The sequence below is a fragment of the Lathyrus oleraceus genome, chromosome 7 (assembly GCF_024323335.1).
Source record: "Lathyrus oleraceus cultivar Zhongwan6 chromosome 7, CAAS_Psat_ZW6_1.0, whole genome shotgun sequence".
Lineage (NCBI taxonomy): Eukaryota > Viridiplantae > Streptophyta > Magnoliopsida > Fabales > Fabaceae > Lathyrus > Lathyrus oleraceus.
The window spans coordinates 352,344,905-352,367,544 of record NC_066585.1 but is presented as its reverse complement, the minus strand read 5'-3'; positions in this window follow the sequence as shown (position 1 = coordinate 352,367,544).

The following is a 22,640-nucleotide window of genomic DNA, read 5'->3' as shown; positions in this document are numbered from 1 at the left end:
GCAGTGAGAGGGTAAAACTGTGACCCTAGTATATAGACTCTGAAATAAATCAATATACCGTTGACAATATTATCTTCATCATAAATGTTAACATATGGCGATAGTTTAACAAAACAAAATAAATAGATATTCTATTTAATCATGATTTAATTTTATAAATATCTTATGAGGTAGTTTAATTCTAAAACTTTAATATTAAAGGAAATTCTAATTATGACAGACATAATAAAAACAAGAAATATTAAAGAAACTGAATGAAAAATTATAATGCTTGACTAATTAAAAATCATGTAACAAATTAAAGGGAATTTATAACAAATTTATTGTTGTAAATCTTAAACACCAACAGTTTTATTAAGACTATGTAATTGAATCAAATTATATTATTAGTATAAGATTTTTTTATTATGTTTGTTTTAAAAAAAAAAATAAAGTGCAAATTAATCGTGAGATCCTATTAAATATAATGATTCTTTAGATGATGACTCTTCGAATGATCATTTATCTATCGAGATTGTCAATTCAAAGGATTTTATTGGTGTGGATCTTTCATCTTCGAGTGTTCCTCTTTATGAAGATAATAATGAGGAAGATGAAGATCTTTCGAGAATGTTCAATCTTTCTTCTTCTTCCTTGAATAGTTGGATCAACTCCTTGAGTTTCTTGATGATGTCCTTTTTTTAAGATTCTTCCTGAAACCGAACAAACACACTACTATCTTTCAAATTGAGGATTAAATTAAATCTATGATATCAACTCTTAATTCTTTGATAGTTGTTAGATACAAAATTTCTAATATAACCTCAAAGGGTTCCAATAGTTGAGTACCAATCCATGAGAATGAGTCTCATATTCATTTGAAATTCTAACTTCTTGAATTTGTATGTTCATTTTCTCTTGATCGATTCTTGGAGAAATTCCATAAATCATCTCAAGAGTGTCTCACACTTCATTGACAAATTCACAATTAAAAATATAAAATAATTTTTTAGAGCTTAAAGCATTTATCAAAAGATATTTGACTTTAAAACTGAGGTGTACTTTTCTATTATATTCTTCGGTCTAATGAAAACCTACTTCATCATTATTCGTCATTAACGTAAAAAGTAGGAATAAATTGACCCGTGATTAAAAAATCCTACGTTTCAAAATCGATTACTTTTATAAAATATTCAAATTTAACTTTCCACAATCCAAACTATTAAGAGTTATATTATAATATTATATTTCTAGGATCTAGTATTAAATATATGACTTGCCTCATTTGTCTTATAATACGCTTTTAACCTATTATAGGACGCCAACAGGAGTGACTGATGGTTTACAGAACGCCATGCCAGCACATTCAATGATCTCTGAAGCATAACTGCTTTGACTGAGAAATATGCCATCAGGATGACGAGATACTGCAATACCCAGAAAGTAACTAAGAGGGCCCAAATCCTTCATTGCAAACTCAGATGCTAAGAGTGACATAATTGATTGGCGGAGGAACTGAGTGGAAGTGATGAGGATGATGTCGTCTACATATAGCAGAATGTAGGCCATGTCTAAACCTTGTCGATATATGAAGAGGGAGTGGTCTGATGTGCTATGGAGAAAGTCAATGGTGGTGACATAGTCAGCAAAACGTTGGTACCATGCCCTAGGCGCTTGCTTGAGACCATACAATGACTTCTTCAATCGACATACATAATCTGGATGATGGAGGTCGCGGAAATTCAATGGCTGATGCATGTAAACGGTCACATGAAGATCACCATGTAAAAAGGCATTCTGGACATCCAGTTGATGAATGGGCCAAGATTTGGAGAGAGCAATGGTAAGCATTGTTCGAATGGTAGCGGGTTTCACCATGGGGCTAAAAGTCTCATCACAATCTACACCTGCAACCTGTGACCTGCTGTAGTACCCTAAAATTTGCCCTCCATTTCTTTCCCACCTCCATCCAACTTGGGGATCAGCTGCATACATTGATAATTCATGCATATGCATCATTCATTCCATTAAGGGATCATTATAGATTCCAAACGCTTGGCTTGTGTGTCAACTTGACAGGTAGGGATTGGACCTGCACCAAAGCCTAGGGGATCATCAAAACCCTAATCTCTTGATGATGGAGGTATGGGAATCTTCAAGCAATCCTCAAGGCATGCTAACCCTAATGCTTGAGGATATGGTCATGAAGCTTTTGATTGGTTTATGAAGCATCTTGATTGGGTCAAAGATCTTAGCATACTTCAGATAATCATAACCAAGGAAGATTGGATCTAAAGATAGCTTGTAACTTGAGTTTTCATCTAGATGGTCTTCAAAGCCCTAATTCCACCCAATTCATCACCCATTGTTAGGGCTATTCATGATGATTCTGGTTTGGTTTTATCTACCTATGCCTAAGGACAATGGTCATAACCCAAGTCTTTGGTCTTATGGATGTCCATCCTGCTTATATCCCATGACACTTCCTTTGTACATTTCAAATTCCTAGCCTTTGATTTGATTGTTTTCATCTGGTGGAGTCCATCCAAGTCCATTCCATGACATCTTTAATGCTTAGTGTTTGGTTCATGTTTACCATTGTCTATGCAAGTCAAATTTATTCATGCTATTGGTTTATTCAAGTCATTCATGTTCATCCAAGGTCATATTCTTGGCTCACTTCAATCATGTCCATTCAAGATCAAGTCAAAGTCCATTTACAAGGCAAAGTTCAAATGCCAAATTCAATTCAGTCCATTCATAAACACCAACTTCCATTCAAATAATCATCTATAGTCCATTGGCCATGTCATATAATCCATCCCATACCATGGTTTGGTTGACCCATTTCAAATTTAATTAAGTCTTGATTCAAAGTCATACTCATGGTTCATTTCAAATCAATTCAAAATCATGACATTCAAAATGCATTCAATACAAAGATTCATTCATACAAAGCTTCACTACATCATTCTATAAAAGAAAATAACAAAAATTACAATTTTTGATCAAGGTTGGCTTTGGTCAATAGTTGACTTTTTGGTCAACTTTGACCAAAGTCAACAGAATTTTTCCAAGATTCCAAAGTCTTCATTACTTCAACATTTCACCATCTCCTACTCCATTCATTTTGATTTCCAAGCAAGCTTTGTTTGTAGCCATGGAAGTGTGTCCAAATGTTCATAATGGGAAGCATATACCAAACCCAAGTAGTGTGAGCAAATTCTTTACTTTGAATAAGTTTTGAATGATAGCAAATTGTGTGATCATTGTCTAATTGTTGGTTGTGCATTATTTTACATGATTCATTTGTGTTTTTAGCCTATACTATTGTTTCATGTCTATACATAAAGATCCACATTGATACATCTCTTAAAAGAACTCATAAAAACTATTTTGTGTCAGTATGTATCAATACATGTTCACATGCATCGATCCATAAATTTGTTGTAAATCACAAAACGTTTTTGCTTCAGTATGTATCGATCCATACGAGTCTTGTATCGATACATGACCAGTTAAAATGCTCTATGTATCGATCCATACGAGTCTTGTATCGATACATGCTTAGTTAAAATGCTCTATGTATCGATACATACGAGCTTTGCATCGATACATGCTTACATTAATTCTCTAAAATTAATCAAAGTAACAGTATGCATCGATGCATAACCTTTTGTATCAATGCATAAGTCTGTTTTGTCTACTAACAACTTCTGTCTTTCATATATAAGAAGTATTGTGACAGCAGTGTAAGGTACGGATTCAGAAGAGAAAAACAGTTGAACACAAGATCAAAGGAGTGTGTAGCAGCAATTGTTTTTGAGTAGTTAGAAACCTGAAAGAGACTTCATCTTCTTCATCTTCTCAATCTCTTTTCTTCAAGAACATCAACACATAATCATTCTTGTTCTTTGGATTAAAGGATCAACGAGATAACGTTCAGTGGTACGATCAAGGATCTAGCTGAGGTGTTCAGTGGAACGATCGAGGATCTAGCTGAGTTGAAGGTTGAAGGGGGTTTCGAGGAAAAACCAAACGGTTTGTCCTTCAAGAACTGGAGTGTTCTTGCGGGTTTGTTAGTCACGTTTGCAGAACAGATTCAGCCGTAGCGTAGGGTTTGGAAATCGGGTGATTTCGCAAACAGGTCGTGGAACCGGTGAATTGTTTGCAATTTCTTGCAGGAAATTCTTGATCGAGCTCATATCAAGTGGAGGTTTTATACCAGAAGAAGTTCTTGGGATTTAGAATTCTGTCTGTGTATTCTAACCTTGTATCAACGAATTCGGCATTACTGATAATCACAGTTCTCAATTTCAGTTGAAATATAGAGGGAGACGTACCCACACGCGAGGACGACAGTGGGGAACTTCCTTACCAAATCTCTGCGTATCGTATTCTTTCCTTATCTCTCTTTACATTTTCAACAGTTTTGTGATTTCAGTTGGCGTGTTGTGACTGCACTTTTCGTGATACAATAGTGGCAAGAAAACTTCTTTAACTAAACTCCACCATTGTTCATCATTGATCACATACACACCAATTGTTTGACAAAACTGTTAGCTGAGGTTTATTCATTGGAAATAGAATTTAGTGATAAGTGCATTTGATTTTGTTAGATTCTGGTGTTAATAATCTCGATCGTTCTAATTCAAATCCAGCAATAAATTCGCGTGTCCGGTTTTCTAGTAGCGGTTCAGAATAGACGGAAGTCGATTCGGGACTGTAATTTTCCGCTAAGTTTCAATAACTCTGATAAGATTTTTTAAAACCGTTTATTTTAAAGAGGTGATCTATTCACCCCCCTCTCGATCACTAGCCACACCGTCTAACAAGTGGTATCAGAGCGCCGGTTCGCTGGTGCTCTGTGGCTGCCTGTAACGATATGGATTCTGAACCAAAGGGGGCGTATAATAGAGCGCCGATTTTCAACGGTGAAAATTACGGCTACTGGAAAGACTGCATGCGAGTTCATATAAATTCTGTTGATAGGCTAGTATGGGCTGCCATTGAAAATGGTCCTTTTCAAATTACTATGACAAATGCGGATGGTGCCATAGTTCCTAAACCAGAAGCTGATTGGAATGAGAAAGATGAGAAAAAGTGGTCGTGTAATTGGAGAGCTCGAAATATGCTAATTTCAGCACTTGGTGTTGATGAGTCCTATCGGGTATCCCATTGCACGACAGCTAAAGAAATGTGGGATGCTTTAGAAGTTTCCCATTAGGGTACTACTGAAGTAAAACAGTCTCGTATTAACACACTCAATCAAGAGTTTGAGCTCTTTCGCATGAAACAAGGAGAATCTATCTCCGACATGCAAAAGAGATTCACTCATCTCACTAATAAGTTGAATGCACTTGGAAAACCTATTTCCAACGAAATAGCTACTAATAAAATTCTGAGGTGTCTTAGCAGGGAATGGCAACCTAAAGTAACAGCTATTAAGGAAGCCAACGATCTAACGACACTTACGATTACAACTCTGTTTGGAAAGCTGGAAGAACATCAGCAAGCATTAGAAAGTCTTGAAAAATTTGAGAACAAAAGTAAGAAGGAAAAGGAGAAGAAGAGAGACAAAGAGAGAGAGAAGAAGCCAATAGCTCTTGTGGCCTCTAGCTCTAAGTCCTCACGAAAAGAGCAAAGTGACAATGATTCTAGTAGTGACAAAGATTCGGATGATGAGGAAATGGGACTGTTTGTAAGGAGATATAATAGATTCATTCGAAAGAATGGAGTCAAGCATTCCGACAAAAACCTCATGAAGTTTCGAAGACAATCTACAGATTCAAAACAGGAAGAGAATAAGAAGAGTAGAGGAAGAGGATCTTGTTTTAATTGTGGTAAATCTGGACATTATAAAACAGATTGTCCTATGAAGTATAAGGATCAAGGAAAAGCTCCACCAAAAGGGTACAACAAACAAAGAAGAGCTTATATTGCATGGGAAAGTGATAGTGATTCATCAAGCACACAAAGTTCAAGTGATAGTGATGAAACCGCAAATCTGTGCCTTATGGCGCACACCAAAAATCTGTCCTACCACAAGAAGAAAATCAATGATAGAAAGGATGAGTGCCTTGCTTCCGTAGATAGGAGATGGTTTCTTGACAGCGGTTGCTCAAGGCACATGACTGGTGACATATCGCTTTTCATAGACTTCAAAGCAAAGAAGAAGGGATATGTTACTTATGGAGACAATAACAAAGGAGCTATACTTGGCAAAGGTAGTGTAGGTAATCCCTCTACCACTACTATTTCTGATGTCCATTTAGTAGAGGGGCTCAAACACAATTTGTTAAGCATAAGTCAATTGCGTGACAAGGGCTATAAAGTTTCTTTCACAAAAACTTGCTGCATAATTGAACATGCTGAACAGAACGTTGTGTTTAAGGGTGTAAGAGTAAACAATATCTATATGCTTGATCTTTTTGGTGTATCTTTAACAAGTACTAAATGTCTAGTTACCTTGAATGATGATTCTTGGCTTTGGCATAGACGTTTAGTGCATGTTAATTTCGATTTGCTTAATAAGGTTGTATCTAAGGATCTAGTAGTCGGTCTTCCAAAAATAAAATTTTCAAAAGACCACCTATGTGACGCGTGCCAAATGGGAAAACAAACGAGGGTCTCTTTCAAATCTAAAAATGTAATTTCAACTTCACGACCCCTTGAGCTTCTCCATATGGATCTCTTTGGACCTTCTAGGACAAATAGCTTAGGTGGAAATTATTATGGTTTTGTAATCGTTGACGACTATTCTAGATTTACTTGGACTATATTCCTTCATAGCAAAGATGAAACTTTTTCTGCTTTTAAGAATTTTGCAAATCTGTCCCAAAACAAAATGAATTCCAAAATAGTTACAATTCGTAGCGATCATGGTGGTGAATTTCAAAACTATCACTTTGATAAGTACTGTGATAAGTATGGTATTGAGCATAACTTTTCAGCTCCTCGAACTCCACAACAAAATGGCGTTGTGGAGCGTAAAAATCGTGTTTTAGAGGAGTTGGCAAGAACAATGCTAAATGAGGGTGGATTACCAAAATACTTTTGGGCTGATGCAGTTAGCACAGCTTGTTATGTTTTAAACAGGATCTTAATTCGTCCTATTTTAAATAAAACTCCTTATGAGCTTTTAAAAGGAAGAAAGCCAAACTTGTCACATCTTCACGTATTCGGTTGTAAGTGTTTTGTGTTGAATAATGGTAAGGAAAATATTGGGAAGTTTAATGCAAAAGCGGATGAAGGTATCTTTCTCGGATACTCACAATCAAGTAAAGCATATAGAGTATATAATAAGCGTTTACGTACTGTTGAAGAATCTGTCCATGTTTCTTTTGATGAGTCTTATCCGAAAAGTGTCGGAAAAGGTATTTCTTTTGATGACGCAGGTGTATCTACAGAAGACATACTCAAGGAAGCTGTTACGGAAACTGATCAATCCATAACAGCCGCCCATGAGAAGGAGGAAGATACTAGTCATGAAGAAGATGAGGAAGAAAGGACAGCTGAAGTGAATAACCTTCCACCAGCTTGGAAATCTTCAAAAGACCATCCTATTGACAACATCTTGGGAGATATTTCAAAGGGAGTAATGACTCGTTCTAAGATAAGTAATTTTTGTTCTCACTTCGCTTTTGTTTCACAAGTAGAACCTAAAAATTCCAAAGAGGCCTTGATTGATGAAAGTTGGCTAATGGCCATGCAAGAAGAGCTTAATCAGTTTAAAAGAAATGACATTTGGGAACTTGTCCCTCGTCCGCGAGATCATCATATCATATGTACTAAATGGGTTTTTAGAAATAAGCTTGATGAAAACGGAGTGATAACTAGGAACAAGGCACGTTTAGTAGCACAAGGGTATAACCAAGAGGAGGGCATAGACTATGAGGAAACTTATGCTCCAGTTGCTCGACTTCAAGCTATACGTCTCTTGCTTGCCTATGCGTGTTCTAATAATTTTAAGCTTTACCAAATGGACGTAAAGAGTGCGTTTCTAAATGGTGTTATAAATGAAGAGGTATATGTCTCACAACCTCCTGGTTTTGAGAATGCTGAAAATCCAGATTATGTTTACAAATTAAAACGAGCTTTGTATGGTCTTAAACAAGCCCCTCGGGTTTGGTATGAAAGGCTTAGCAAATTTCTAATTGATCATGGATATTCAAGAGGTAAAGTGGATAATACTCTCTTTATTATACACAAGGGAAAACACATTCTTTTAGTTCAAGTTTATGTAGACGATATAATTTTTGGTTAAACTAACACACACTTGGTCGAAGAATTTTCTAAGGTTATGCAGGGTGAATTTGAGATGAGTCTTATGGGGGAGCTGGATTACTTCCTAGGTCTTCAGATAAAGCAACTTGATGAGGGTACAACAGTATGTCAATAAAAGTACTGCAGAGAACTACTCAAGCGCTTTGGAATGAACGACTCAAAATCAATTGACACCCCTATGCCTACCAACGGAAATCTAGATAAAGATGAGCATGGTAAGAGTGTAGATGTCAAAAAGTTTAGAGGTATGATTGGGTCTCTTCTGTATCTTTCTGCTTCTAGACCTGACATAATGTTTAGTGTTTGTATGTGTGCACGATATCAATCAAATCCTAAGGAATCACACCTGAAAGCTGTTAAGCGTATATTTAGATATCTTCATGGAACATCTAAATATGGGCTTTGGTATTCCAAAGGAAGTGATTGTAGCTTAGTAGGTTACTCCGATTCTGATTTTGCTGGCTGCAAATCAGATAGGAAAAGCACGAGTGGTACATGTCACTTGTTTTCAAACTCCTTGGTAAGTTGGCATAGCAAAAAGCAGGTTTCTGTGGCTTTGTCAACTGCAGAGGCTGAGTACGTTGCAGCCGGTAGTTGTTGCGCTCAGATTTTGTGGCTAAAGCAACAACTACAAGACTTTAACATTCAACTCAAACGTATTCCAATAAAATGTGACAACACTAGTGCCATAAACCTTACTAAAAACCCTATTTTACACTCACACACTAAACACATAGAGATTAGACATCACTTTCTTCGCGATCATGTTGAAAAAGAAGACGTTGTATTTGAGCATGTTGATACTAAAAACCAACTTGCTGACATTTTCACTAAACCTTTGGCAACAGAACCGTTCTTCAACATTCATCGTGAATTAGGGATTCTAGATCTCTCTTCATTGTTGTCTTAAGCATGTTTATTCTTATCTATATTATGCCTCACCTTGGTTGATGAGATTTGTTTTAGATTTCATTAATACCTCACAAGGTTACATCAACAGAGGTAATATCACTCCTCTCTATATCTCTTTTAGAATTATATGATTGTGTATGTTGGAACAAAATTCCTTATTTTCGTTTATGTGAAATTCTTTGCATATATTGGTTGAACATTAATGTCTGATTTGTGAATTATACTTAGGCATCATTATCATTACATACTACATAATGCATAACCATGCTGCATAAAAATTAATTCAAATTTGGTTTGGGATCAGTATGTATCGATTCAAAAATGTATGTGATTCATGTCTTCTTCATTTCATATCTGTCAAAATTGGTTCAGTATGTATCGATTCATCCGTCGTTTGTATCGATACATAGACCCTTTAAACACAAAAATGCGTGACATGGATCGATCCATTCCCATATGCATCGACACATACTGATTGTTTTTGGATTAAATGCATTTTGTTTCATTCATGGATCGGCACATCAGCAACTCTTATCACTTCCTTTCACAAACTTAGTATCAACAGCTCCTCTATCTCTCAAAACCTACGGCTAACCCTAATCTCCTTCATCATCATTCTCTCCAAAAACCCTAAATCTATCTTACTTCTCCTCAATCTCTCATCACCATGCCTCCAAGAACCATGCTGGCTAGAGCAAAGGGAAAAGGAAAGGGAAAGGAACCGGTTGGCACTTCTCAGCAGTTACCAGAAATTCCTCCAAATGCCTTAGATTTGCTTCATCCTGCAATTGCTACTGAGTTTGAGGATTCTTTCAAGACAAGGTTAGTTATGAAACCCCATGTCTTCGATAAACATGATGCTTTTCGTCTGCATCTCAATGCTGAGGTTGAACTCATTAATGCACAAAAACTTGGCTCATTTTTTACTACAAAGGATGATTACCATGAGGATTTTATCCGTGCATTTTATGCTGGCTTACAATCTAGTAGAGGATATATGTTTGAGTGTTCTATCGGTGTCAAAACCTATACTTTTGAAGTGTAACACCTCAAAATTTGCCCTCCTTTTTTGGGACTAGCTTAACATATTTCATTTCATTTTTTAGGACATTAGTCATTGCATCTTTGCATATCATATGGCAACATTAAGCAGGTCATCCTCCTAAGTCTTGCTCAGAAGATAAAGAGGTTAAGAGATTCAAGCTGAAGGTCTCATTGAGTTGATCACTAACCATCTGAGGGTTTGTGCTTCATATTAGGGTTTCTTGGTGCTTCAAGGAGGTTGAGCTTCATCTTGGTAGCAATGGTACATCATCATCATCATGGTCTTGTCATCACCAAGAGATTCATTCTAATTGATCAGATGCCTTGGGATTAGGGTTTTGACCTCTGGTCAACCCTAATCATCTGTATTGTGCCAATCAGGGCTTGTCAAGGAGATGAGGGTTTCATTGAAATTGAAGATCATCATATGGTTTCATTGAGCTTATGGAAGCTAGGGTTTCAGGTTTGAGCCATTTCATCAGGAGTTTGAAGCTCAAGTTCATCAGTGCATAGCCCATTCATCTATCAGTCAACAAAAGTCAACCAGAGGTCAATTGATGGATTTGGAGGTGGGAGAGGGTTAGAAACACTTCATTCATGTCCAAACAAGTTTCATTTGACATTTCAAACATCAACATTGAAGAAAATAAAGTCAGATGAAAACTTTCCAAAAATAGAAAGTGACTTGTAATTCAAAATTGCCAAAAATGGAAAGGTTTTCTCCTTAAAATTACATGTCCAAAAGTGCTTCAAATGAAATTTTGTCCAACATGAAAGTTGAAGATCTTGCTCTCACCTTTCCAAAAAGTCCAAGAACATCCATTTCTCATTTGTGGTTGGCAAGTTATGATCAAATCATTGTCCATGGAAGTTGAATTTCAAAAGTGCATAACTTTTGAACCAAATGGCCAAATCATGTGGTTCTTTTTGGAGCAATTTTCTATTGATATGCACTATCATAATCATGCATCACATTTCATTAAAACTCATCACACAAAAAGTGCATTTTTCACTTGAACTTAATTTGAATTTGGAGGGAAAAAGATGATTTTGAAAATTAGGCATGGCATTCACTTGATTTCACATGCATTTGCCTCTAAACCACATTTCCAAGTGATCCAAGACAGAAAATGGTACTGTTACATTGAATCACATGTGAAGGGTGAATTGGCCAATTTAGCATAAAACTTGGTTTCCATTAATCATTTGCATTTTGGCTAATTGTGATTAGCAACATCATTAGCATCACATATAAAAGCTAAATCATAACTGTTTCATTGATAATCATAACAGAATTGAGATCTAGATCTAGAAATCCAAAAATTCTTCAACTTCTTCTCTCAACTTTTCTCCAAAATTCTCCAAAAACCTTGCATTGATCTTGATATATTCTTCATCCATGAGCATAATATTTGAAGCAAGAATCCTCCATTTTCATGCTGTTTCAAGAACTGTTGCATCAAGCTTCTTCAATGGCAATTCGAGTTTTCAGCTAGATCCTTCACAATCAACATCAAAGCCTTGCTTCATTCACTCATACAAGCACTGAAGAACTTCTGTTTGCACCTTACAAAGCTTGAAATCCACTATTTCACTTCTGCACATCATTGAAGGTTAGTTTTCGACCTTAATAATTCATGAAATTGATTGAAGTAACTTGTAGATCTTTCTTAGTAGAGTAAACTGCAATTTGTTTCATTGATTTTCATCAAGAATTGAGGAAGTTACATGGATTAGAAGTTTGATGCATGAATATGTTTCTCTTCGAATCTTTTAATTTAGGAGGAATTAGGTTAAATTGATTTGAGATTGTTAATGTACGTGGAAAGAGGATTCTAGTGATATAGATTTTGTAAATTTCTGAGCACAAATGTTCTTGAGCTATGAACTTGTGATGAACGCGTATGAAGCTCTAGGTTTTTTCCAGAATTTGTGCTTTGATCCACTTTTTCGCTTGCCTGCATGCTTTTGGTGTTATTGGCTCATGTAGTGGACCACGTGTCCAGGTCCACTCAAGCGCGCGCTGGATTTTGAAAACGTCCTCCCTTCGATTCTGGCCTCAAGACATTCTCATTTTGGCATTTAGCATTTTTCTCCATTATTCTCACCATGTTCATGCTATGTTTCCATGCCATTTTTTATTTTTTTTCCTCATTCAATAATTCATAACTTCTTGATTACTTGTCCAAATCACATGAGGTTTTTTCCATTGTTTTCCTCAAGATCTCTACTATGTTTTGGTGATTTTTCCAGAAATTGTGCACGTGTGGTTTTTAACATGGCCTAGGGTTTGTTCATACATGTGTTCTCTTGTACCTTGCTTGCTATTTTGGTTGTGAAATAATGATGCTTGATCCAAAATTCTTGAAATTTTGCATGCTTAAACTAGACACCTTTAGGGACATTTTGGCATTAAGTTTGTGATTTTATCATTTCTGGTTTGTGAGATATGGTCTGATCATTAGAGGTGTGACAATGTGTGTCACACCTTTTCTTTTCCAATTTGTGGAATTTCTTTACCATGCCTGTTGAATGCCAAATAATCTGATTTTGTGCATGTTGATTCTTATGGGTGTTAAGTTTGAGTGTGAATATTTGTGGATTTTTTGAGTGAATTTCCAATTTGTTTGAGATTTTCTTTGATGGTTGGTCATTTGTGGACTTTTTGTGAGTCATGATCTTAAATGATTTGTGAAATTCTTGATGTTTATTGGATGGACTTGAAATTTTGTGGATTGATTCTAGACAAATTGAAGTTTGCCATGGCTTTGGTTTGAGTCATTTATCATGTTTAGATTCTGTTTTAGGCTTGGGTGAAGTTGAGGCATGATTTTGTGCCTTGTATGAGCTTGTTTTGCCTTGCCTTGACTTAGTGAATTTAATTGACATGCTTCCACTTGTCCAAATGACTTGAAATTTGGTGTGGTGATCCTTTGATGAATGCTGTTTAGCCATGATTTTTCTTGAGTTTTATTGAATTGTTTTGGAGTTGAAATGGATTGAGACATTCTGTTTGGTCCAATGAGCTTTAAACTTGCATGCTTTGCACTATTTGTTGTGTGAAATGAAATTGGTTGATGATATGGATATGAGACCACTTGGATTTGTTTCTTATTTGATTGAACTTGATTTTTGATAATTTTCATGTTCTGTTTTGGTTTATTGCTCCCATTTTGACCATAGGCCATGTCCTAGTGGTTAGTGCTTAATGTTTGAGCTTTGTTTCAGGTCAAAGAGCACAATTGCTTATACTTGATGATGTGCACTCAATTGGAGTTGGTCCATTGCTTGTTTATGACTAACCTTGAGTTTTTTTTGTAGGCTTTGAGACTTGTACTTAGGCATGGTGGATTGCACCTTTGTGCATTTCCTTGCTTGTTTGTCTGTTTGTGTACAGTTAACTGTTGACTTGTAAATGTCTGTTTGACTGTTTGAGCTGTGTACTGATTATGTTAGATTGTTTTCAGGTACATTAGTTGCTATAGTTATTTTGAACTTTCTTTTGCTGTTGCTTGGTTGCTTAACCAATTGAGGTAGAGCTCAATAACTTCATGTAGTCTGGAAGACCTGGCCTGTTATTTGGTCAGGCACTTGTCTGAAGACCTCCTTAAGAGGCAATGCTTGTGCTTGTTTATTTTTGTCCTCAAGCAGGAAAAGACCTTTGATAAGGCAATTGGCAGATACAAGAGATGTGCAATCCATCTCCTGCTATTCAGTTGAGTCATCCCTTTGCTCACATAACTGGTGTTGATGCATTGTGGATATTAACCCAAGATCCATGTTGATTTAGTCATAAGTGTAGAAGGGTTCCCACTTTCTGAACCCACACTTCCTTTGTCTAAAGCTCTCCCTGGCCAGGGATAAGAGCTGTGAGGCACACCCCTCACTTCCTATTTCATCTGCTTCACCCTAACTCTCAATGTTAGGGTTAAGAGCTAACATCACCTGATACAGTTGGCTTGCTTTGGCAGCCTAACCCTTGTGTGAGCCCACTTTGTCTGTATATAGTGTGTGCTAATTGTGAATGTTTGCCTTGTTTTGATTATGCTTGCATGTTTTGCTTTGCCTGTTTAGGATTAGCTTGCAGTCTGTGCAAGTAGATAGAAAACTCAACCTAGGACCATTGTGGAATACATGATAACTATTAGGCTCGAGTCAGTCTCCCTTCTAGTTTGTCATTTCCCAGTCTCTGGTTAGGAGAAAGTTTCTCCCCTATTAAGGGGAACTACGTTGCCCTGATCCTCATACCAGATGAGGTACGTAGGCAGGAGGTCTTCCGAGATCTCTCCGGGCACCCTTTTTCTTTTTGTGTGTGTTTGCTTGGCAGTTGCTAGGCTCGAGTTCCCGACTCCTTAGTAACTTGTTGTTTGTTTTCTTTCTTGTGTGTTAGGAGATGGATGTAAGCCCAGCGATTGGCAGTCCGTATCCTAGTGGTGTTTGTTGTGTGGAGTCCGATGTAAGTCCAGCGATTGGTATTCGGTTTCCATGTTTGCTTGTTTGTGTGTGTTTTGTTTGGCGTGCGTGAGCCGAACTACGGTAGCTCTGATTCTCATTCCAGATGAGATACGTAGGCATAGGATGCGATATCCTAGCGAGCCCGTTCCTCTCTTCCCCCACCTGTGTTGTTTCAGTGTGTGTGTGTGATATTTGTTTTAGCAACCTTTTCTTTCTTTCTGAGCGTGGATCCCGTCGAGTACGACGGATGCGTAGGGGTGCTAATACCTTCCCTTCGCATAACCGACTCCCGATCCCATTCTCTTTGGTCGCGAGACCATGTCTTTTCCAGGTTTACTTCGAGCGTTTCCTTTCCCTCTTTTGGGATAAATAACGCACGGTGGCGGCTCTGTTTGTTTTTGTTTTAGCCCGCCGGTTGTTTTTTCGCGGATGCGACAGCTGACGACTCTGCTAGGGACTAGAAGTTGACCTGTTGCTGGTCCATCTTCCCTAAGCGAGTCTCTCCTAGCGTTCTAGGGTAGTTTATGTTGTTTATGTTGCTTTATTTATTGCATTTATTATTCTGTTGCGTATATATTTGCATAAATATTTGCATGCATCATACTATTATGTTGCTATCCTCTGTACAGGTGGTTCCTCTGATTTGGGGTGGGTGTTCTGAGTGGGGCTAAAACCCAGGCCCGAGTATACACCTAGGATTAGCGTGGTCTCACGTTCCTCATTTGCTTTATCAGCATATTGTTGCAACGTGACATACCACAAGCCGGACGAGGTTCACTAGAGGGTGCTCTTCCTTTGTGGGGTTTTCCACTTTGGTTGGGTTACCTCTTTGGACTATTGACTTCGGTGACCGATCTTTCCCGGATCTTTGGTTTAGACGATCTTAAGAGAGCTACAATGGCACACCCGAAAGGGCAAACCCATTGAGTATCTTTGCCCGATTGTCGAGACTATTATCCTCCTTAGGATGACCTGATTAGAATTTACCTGTGAGGGGAGGGTGATTCTTGCAGATGCATGTTCAGATGTCGACTTTGATGGTGACTTTTGGTTCCGTTGATCAGAGTCCTATTTATAAGTCGGATTTAGGGACATTTCTTTCTGAGACGCCGGAGTTCCGTCCGTGGTATTTATCAGTGGGGATCCGTTTATTTCAGGATTCCCCGGGCCGATTTAGAGGATTTTGTGGTTATCAGATCAATGAATCTCTGGTGATGATGGTGATGTACCTTTCAGTTCCGTTTATTTCGGAACCCTTGAGTTTGGATTTGTGGGTACATATTCCTTCAGATGGTTATGATCAGTTCAGAGATCAGGCTTCGGTGCAACAAATGTTCAGATGACTTGGGAGGATGGCACAATGCATTGCATTCATTCATCAGCACCATTCACATTTTGCATTTACCTGCATCTAACACATGTTTATCCATATGCAGGGACATTTTTGATTGAGATCCTGGTTGTGAGACTTCTTCGCCCAGATATGAGGACCGGTTTGAAGGACGATGTTGTCTACAGTTTCTTCAACCCAGAGATTGATGAGTTGAGAGATATGATAGCACTGATCACGCCCGACCATGTGGGGATGTTCCGAGAGGCATACGGTGGTATTCTGAAGTTGATTTTCAGGCTCACAGACAGTGATAGAAGTGCCATTCATACTCTTCTCCAGTTCTATGACCCGGGTTTGAGATGTTTCATGTTCCCGGACTACCTATTGGGACCCTTGATGGAGGATTATGCCAGCATCCTGGGTATTCAGATCCAGGCTCATATTCCTTTTTGTGCCATTAGGGGAGAGCCTGACATCCTTGAGATTTCTCGTGCTCTTTATTTGAGCCCGGAGGTGACCAGGGAGGGTTTGAAAGAGAAAGGAAAATTACCCGGTTTTCATTTGAGTTTCCTAGAGGCTAAAGTCAAGGAACATGCTACTGCGGGTAATTGGAAGACGGTCTGTGCTTTGATTGTTGTGGGCATTTATGGGACCATCCTGTTTCCTAATCAGAAAAGCTTTGTGGACCATAATGCCATCCGATTGTTTATGCAGAGGAATCCCATTCCTACCCTGATTGGAGATGTCTATTACTCGGTCCATAACAGGAACGAGAAGAGGCGTGGGGGACTGATCCGATGTTGTGCTCAGCTGTTGCACAAGTGGTTCATGGGGTATTTGCCTTCCCGAGGTGCTTTTGCTTCCCTTGATCCTACGATCAAGTGGTCAGTCAGGTTGATGGGTTTGCGAGCCACTGATATAGCTTGGACTCATAACGGACTGGCTGGACGAGACTTCATATGTAGCTGTGGGAGCTTTCCCAATGTGCCTCTCATAGGAGTTCAGGGTTGCATTAATTACAATCCAACGCTTCTTAGGAGACAAATGGGGTTTGCTATGGAAATTCCTCCTCTCGAGTGCGAGATTCAGGAGTCCTTCTACTTCCCAGTTGAGGGCAATCAGGCCAAGTTGAGACAAGTGTCTGGGTCATGGCGTAACATTCAGAGGAAGGGCAAGGTTCCTTTTGGCAAGGTCAACAGCCGATCTTTTCCTCCATTTGATGATTGGCTTCGGAAGAGGATCGAGTTCACACATCTACCATTTCCGGGAGGTGATCCTTGGTGTCCTATGATTGAGGGTCCGCGTTCTTCTGTCAGTATGGAAGAATTCCTCGAGATGAAGAGGGCCAGAGATCAGTTGCAAGCGGAGAAAACTGAATTGGAGATGAGTGTTGCTCGTATTCAGATGGCTAACTAGGAGATCAGAGCAAGGATGGAAGATCAAGACAAGAAACATGCCCTGGAAGCAAAGCGCTTTGAGATGGATACTGCCTACTATGGGAAGATCAGCCAAGCCTTAGCGTCATCCACAAAGGACCACGACATCACTAAGGAGAAGCTAGCCAGAGCTTCAAAGGTCATTGAAGATGAGAAGAGGAGGCAAATCCTTGTGAAGACCCAGAAAGAAGACAGAGTCAGAATCCTCGTCGCCGAATGGGAAGCAAAGCTGAAGATCAAGGAAGCAGAGAACATGAAGATCATCGCCGAGAGAGATCATTATCTTGCTGAGAGAGATCATTACTTCAGGCAGATGAAGATTCACCAGAAGGAGGTGGGGAGATTACAACAGGAGAACACCTAGCTCAGGTTCGCCGCAGAGTTTGCGAAGATGGTTGACGATGTAGGGCCTGCTGTGGGACCCTCATCAGGCTAGACCTTTCTTTTGTGTGGATTACCGTCAGGCCTGTTGACGGAATTCACTCGTTTGTATTTCTTTCCTGATTCTGGAGGATTGTATCTGATTTGTATCAGTTGTGATGTATGACTATGGCGCTTATTGTGCATTTTGCTATGTGATGATTGTTTTCATTCAGTGATCGGTCTTCAAGCTTTATTTGCTTTACTGTATGCACTCACACAGCACACACATGGTTGCGTGGTATTTTGCTAAATCATATATCTCTGATCTGTATGATGAAATCAAATGATGAATGTCAGAATATTGCTGCCAGATTATTATCTCTCTCGATGAAGCCAGGATCGAGAAACAAAGTGTTCCTCATGTGGATAAACACTGCATTCATGCATGATCATAATAACGTGTTTTATTTTGCAGGTATCAGTTGCTAACGTGCTTGATTGTTTCAGGAATCATTGCTCGTGCTCGTAGAGTTGTACCTTTGCACTCAACACGCCCGCACAGATATTTCACCAGACGCAATACTCCCAGACTGATGGATCTCCCTAATTCAGATGTTCTCGAGCTGAAGGACAAAATGAATGAGCTGATCAACATCATGCAAGGTTTTGCAGTTGGTCAGAAAGCTTTGGCTGACAAAGTTGAGAAGCTCGAGCGGGCTTCAGCTGCTAACAGCGGTGTTAACCTGGATGGTGTCTCCAACCAGGGGCTGGGTGGTTCTAGAGACGGTGGAAAAAGAACAACTGTAGGCGTGGTGAACAATGCTTCTAGTTTTGGTGTCGCCACAAGGGGTCAACCCGGTCCGATGGGTCAGAATATGAAGGACAGTCTGTTCCCGCCATTCTTTGGGGTTGATGATGACAGAGAGGAAGACAGGGAAGCTGATCAGTTCTCTATGCACAACGAACCGTTTGGTCAGTACGGTGCCCAACCACAGAATAAGGAAATCCAATTGCTGGCAGAAAAGATCAGGGCTCTCGAAAGCTATGCCACTCCTGGGGTCGTAAACATGTCAAATATGGGGCTAGTCGAGGGGATTGTGATCCCACAGAAGTTTAAAGCGCCCGCATTTGATAAATACAATGGGAGTTCCTGCCCGGAAACTCATCTTCAGGCCTTCGTCCGCAAGATCTCTGCATACACGATGGATCAAAAGCTGTGGATGTATTTCTTCCAGGACAGCCTGTCTGGAGGCTCCTTGGAGTGGTACACCAAGCTGAAATCTTCTGATATCAAGAGCTGGCAGGATCTTGGTGACGCGTTCTTTAAACAATACCAATTCAACGCTGACATGGCTCCAAGTCGTACCCAGCTGCAGGGTATGTCTCAGAAGCCTAGTGAAGGGTTTAAAGAATACGCTCAAAGGTGGAGGGAGTTGGCTGCCAGAGTGCAACCTCCATTGGTGGACAGGGAGATGTCTGATCTCTTTATGGGTACCCTGCAGGGGGCATTCGCTGAGAGGATGGTTGGTTGTCCGGTGACCAACTTTGCAGACATTGTCGTGGCCGGTGAAAGGATAGAAAGTTGGCTGAGGTTGGGGAAGATTCAGGGTAATGCTTCGTCTTCAGGATCGAAGAAGCCTTTCGGTAACGGCCAGAGGAAGAAAGAGGGTGATACCAGTGCTGTATACACTCAGAGAGGACCAAGTAGGGATCGTTACTTTTAGCACACTGCTGCGGTAACTATTCCTGCTGATAATCAGCCTGCACAACAGCAACAGCAACAACCGCAACAACAAAGACAACCATTTCAGCAGAGGCCACAGAGGGCTGGATATCAGGTTAGGGGGAGGATGAATGATCGGCATTTTGACAGGCCGCCTGTGACCTATTCTTTCCTATTGAAGAAGCTGAAAGATCTGGGGTTGGTACAACTGAGAACCCTGGCACCTTTGAGACCTGATCAGAGGCCAGCCAATTTTGATGAAAATGCAAAGTGTGAATTCCATTCAGGTGCTCCCGGGCATAATGTTGAGGATTGCAAAGCTTTTAAGCATGTAGTCTAAGATCTGGTGGATTCAAAAGCAATCAACTTTTCTCCATCTCCCAATGTGAATGCTAATCCCATGCCCGCGCATGGTCAAAGGGGGGTGAATGCAATCTCCGAGGAGGGCCGAATCGGGCTGTTGAATGTTGATCAATTGAAGACTCCTCTGGCTGAGGTCAAGAGGCAGTTGCTGAAGAATGGGGTCTATCCGGACTGTGGCGATGATTGTGTTGCGTGCACTGTTACCCCTGATGGGTGCGTACTGTTGAAGGAAACTGTCCAGAGACTGATGGACGAAGGGAGTATTAAGTTTGAGAAGGTGGATATGGGGAAGGAAGAAATCTCCACTATAACGATTTACTTCGACCCGATTGATTTGTCAACTTTGGCGGAGGCGGCTCCAGTTACTATCACGGTACCTGGACCAATTCCCTATGACAAAGATGATGCCGTGCCGTGGCATTATGGTGGAGAAGTCTACTGTAATGGAGAGAAAGTGGAGGATCAGACTGCAGGTGAAACCACCATTTCAAAGGTGGATAATGCCGGACCCAGTGGTTTCACTCGCAGTGGAAGACTGTTTGCTCCTGATGCGTTGAGGGGTGGAGAGGGAGAAAAAGAGAAAAAAGAAAAGGCCGAGGCTTTAGCCAGGGCGAAAGGAAAACAAGCAGTGGTAACTGAAGGTACTCCCGTAGAGACACCGACGCCTGCTGGGTCGGAGAGAGAGCTTGATGATGAAGCAGAAGAATTCCTTAGAATCATCAAGAAGTCTTAGTACAAGCTTGTGGACCATCTGCAACAGACTCCTTCCAAGATATCGATTCTGTCGTTGCTGTTAAGCTCTGAAGGGCATAGAGAGGCTTTGATGAAAATTTTGAAGAAGGCCTATGTTCCTTAGGAGATCACAATCAATCAGTTGGAGATAGTGGTGTCGAATGTGCATGCCAGCCATGGGTTGGGTTTTACCGACATGGATCTGACTGTAGATGGGAGGAATCATAACCGGGCTTTACACATTGCGATGGAATGTAAAGGGGCCGTGTTGTCGCATGTGCTGGTTGATACCGGCTCCTCATTAAATGTGTTGCCAAAGAAATCCTTGGCAAAGCTGAATTGCGAAGGATTGATCCTGACGCCCACAGACTTGATAGTGCGGGCTTTTGATGGGTCAAAGCGGGCTGTGTTTGGAGAAGTTGAGCTTCCGGTGAAGATAGGCCCTGAGGTGTTCAAGTCGACATTCTACGTCATGGATATTCAGCCGGCATACAGTTGCCTGTTGGGTCGCCCATGGATCCATGCTGCTGGGGCAGTAACCTCGACTTTGCACCAAAAATTGAAGTATATATGGGAGGGGCAAGTCGTTACCGTCTGCAGAGAAGAGGACATCTTTGTCAACCACCTTTCATCCTTCAAATACGTAGAGATGGATGGTGAGATATGGGAGACGCCTAGTCAAGCATTCGAAACCGTTAAGGTGGAGAATGCTCTTTTTGCCAAAGAGGAGGAAAACCCGTCCATATCTTCGTACAAGCAGGCCGCTGAGGTGGTGAAGAATGGAGAGGCTCCTGGTTGGGGGAGGATGATGGATATCTCCGCCAAGAAAGACCGCTTCGGAGTGGGGTATCATCCGGGCAGAGGCTCAGGACAAGGCAGAGGACGCCGTACGTCAGTCACATTCACCAGTGCCGGAATGCTGGATCCGGATCACATCTGCATGGTAGGTGACGAAACTGATAGTGACTGTGAAATGGACCGATGGATAAAGCCGTGCGCACCAGGGATGGGAGTCCAGAACTGGAAGGCTGAAAAGATCATCAGGGTCACTCTGCTCGAAGAGTAATATTTTTCCTGTTTCAATTTTATGTGCATGAAAGTCATGCGTGTTGCCCGACGCGTAATGGTTCATTGTAAGGGCCATCTCATGTCATTTTGCAAATTTGCATCATCAATAAAAGGATGTTTTTTTTTCAATTAAAAGCGGTGTTCCCTATTTTTTATTTATTTTTGCAGTTTAAATAAAAACAAAATAAAAATGGCAATGTTTTCATTTTTCTTTTTCAATTTGTCTCGCTCCGGTTCTAAAGCAATGCATGAATCCACATTCATGCAGATGCGATCATTCTCCGGATCTCATTGATAACAATCCTGTTACACCCTTATATGACTTCGACAATCCGATCTATCAAGCCGAAGAAGAAGGCGAAGAAGATTGTGAACTGCCAGGGGAGTTAGCCAGGTTGTTGAAGCAAGAGGAGAAGGTGATTCAGCCACACGAAGAGCAGATCGAGACAGTGAATCTGGGTACCGGCGAGGTCCGAAAAGAGGTGAAAATCGGGGCTGCTTTGGAGGAAAGTGTCAAGAGCAGAATGGTGGCATTGTTGAAAGAGTATGTCGACATCTTTGCCTAGTCTTATCAAGATATGCCAGGGTTGGATACCGATATTGTTGTGCACAAGCTACCGTTAAGAGCAGATTGTCCTCCAGTGAAGCAGAAGTTGCGCAGAACTCGACCTGAAATGGCAATGAAAATTAAAGAGGAAGTGCAGAAGCAGTGGGATGCTGGTTTCCTTGCTGTCACTAATTATCCGCCTTAGGTCGCGAACATCGTGCCGGTCCCGAAGAAGGATGGGAAGGTGAGAATGTGTGTGGACTACCGGGATCTGAACAGAGCTAGCCCGAAAGATGATTTTCCGTTACCTCACATTGATGTGTTGGTAGATAATACAGCTCAATTCTCGGTATTTTCCTTCATGGATGGCTTTTCTGGCTATAATCAGATCAAAATGTC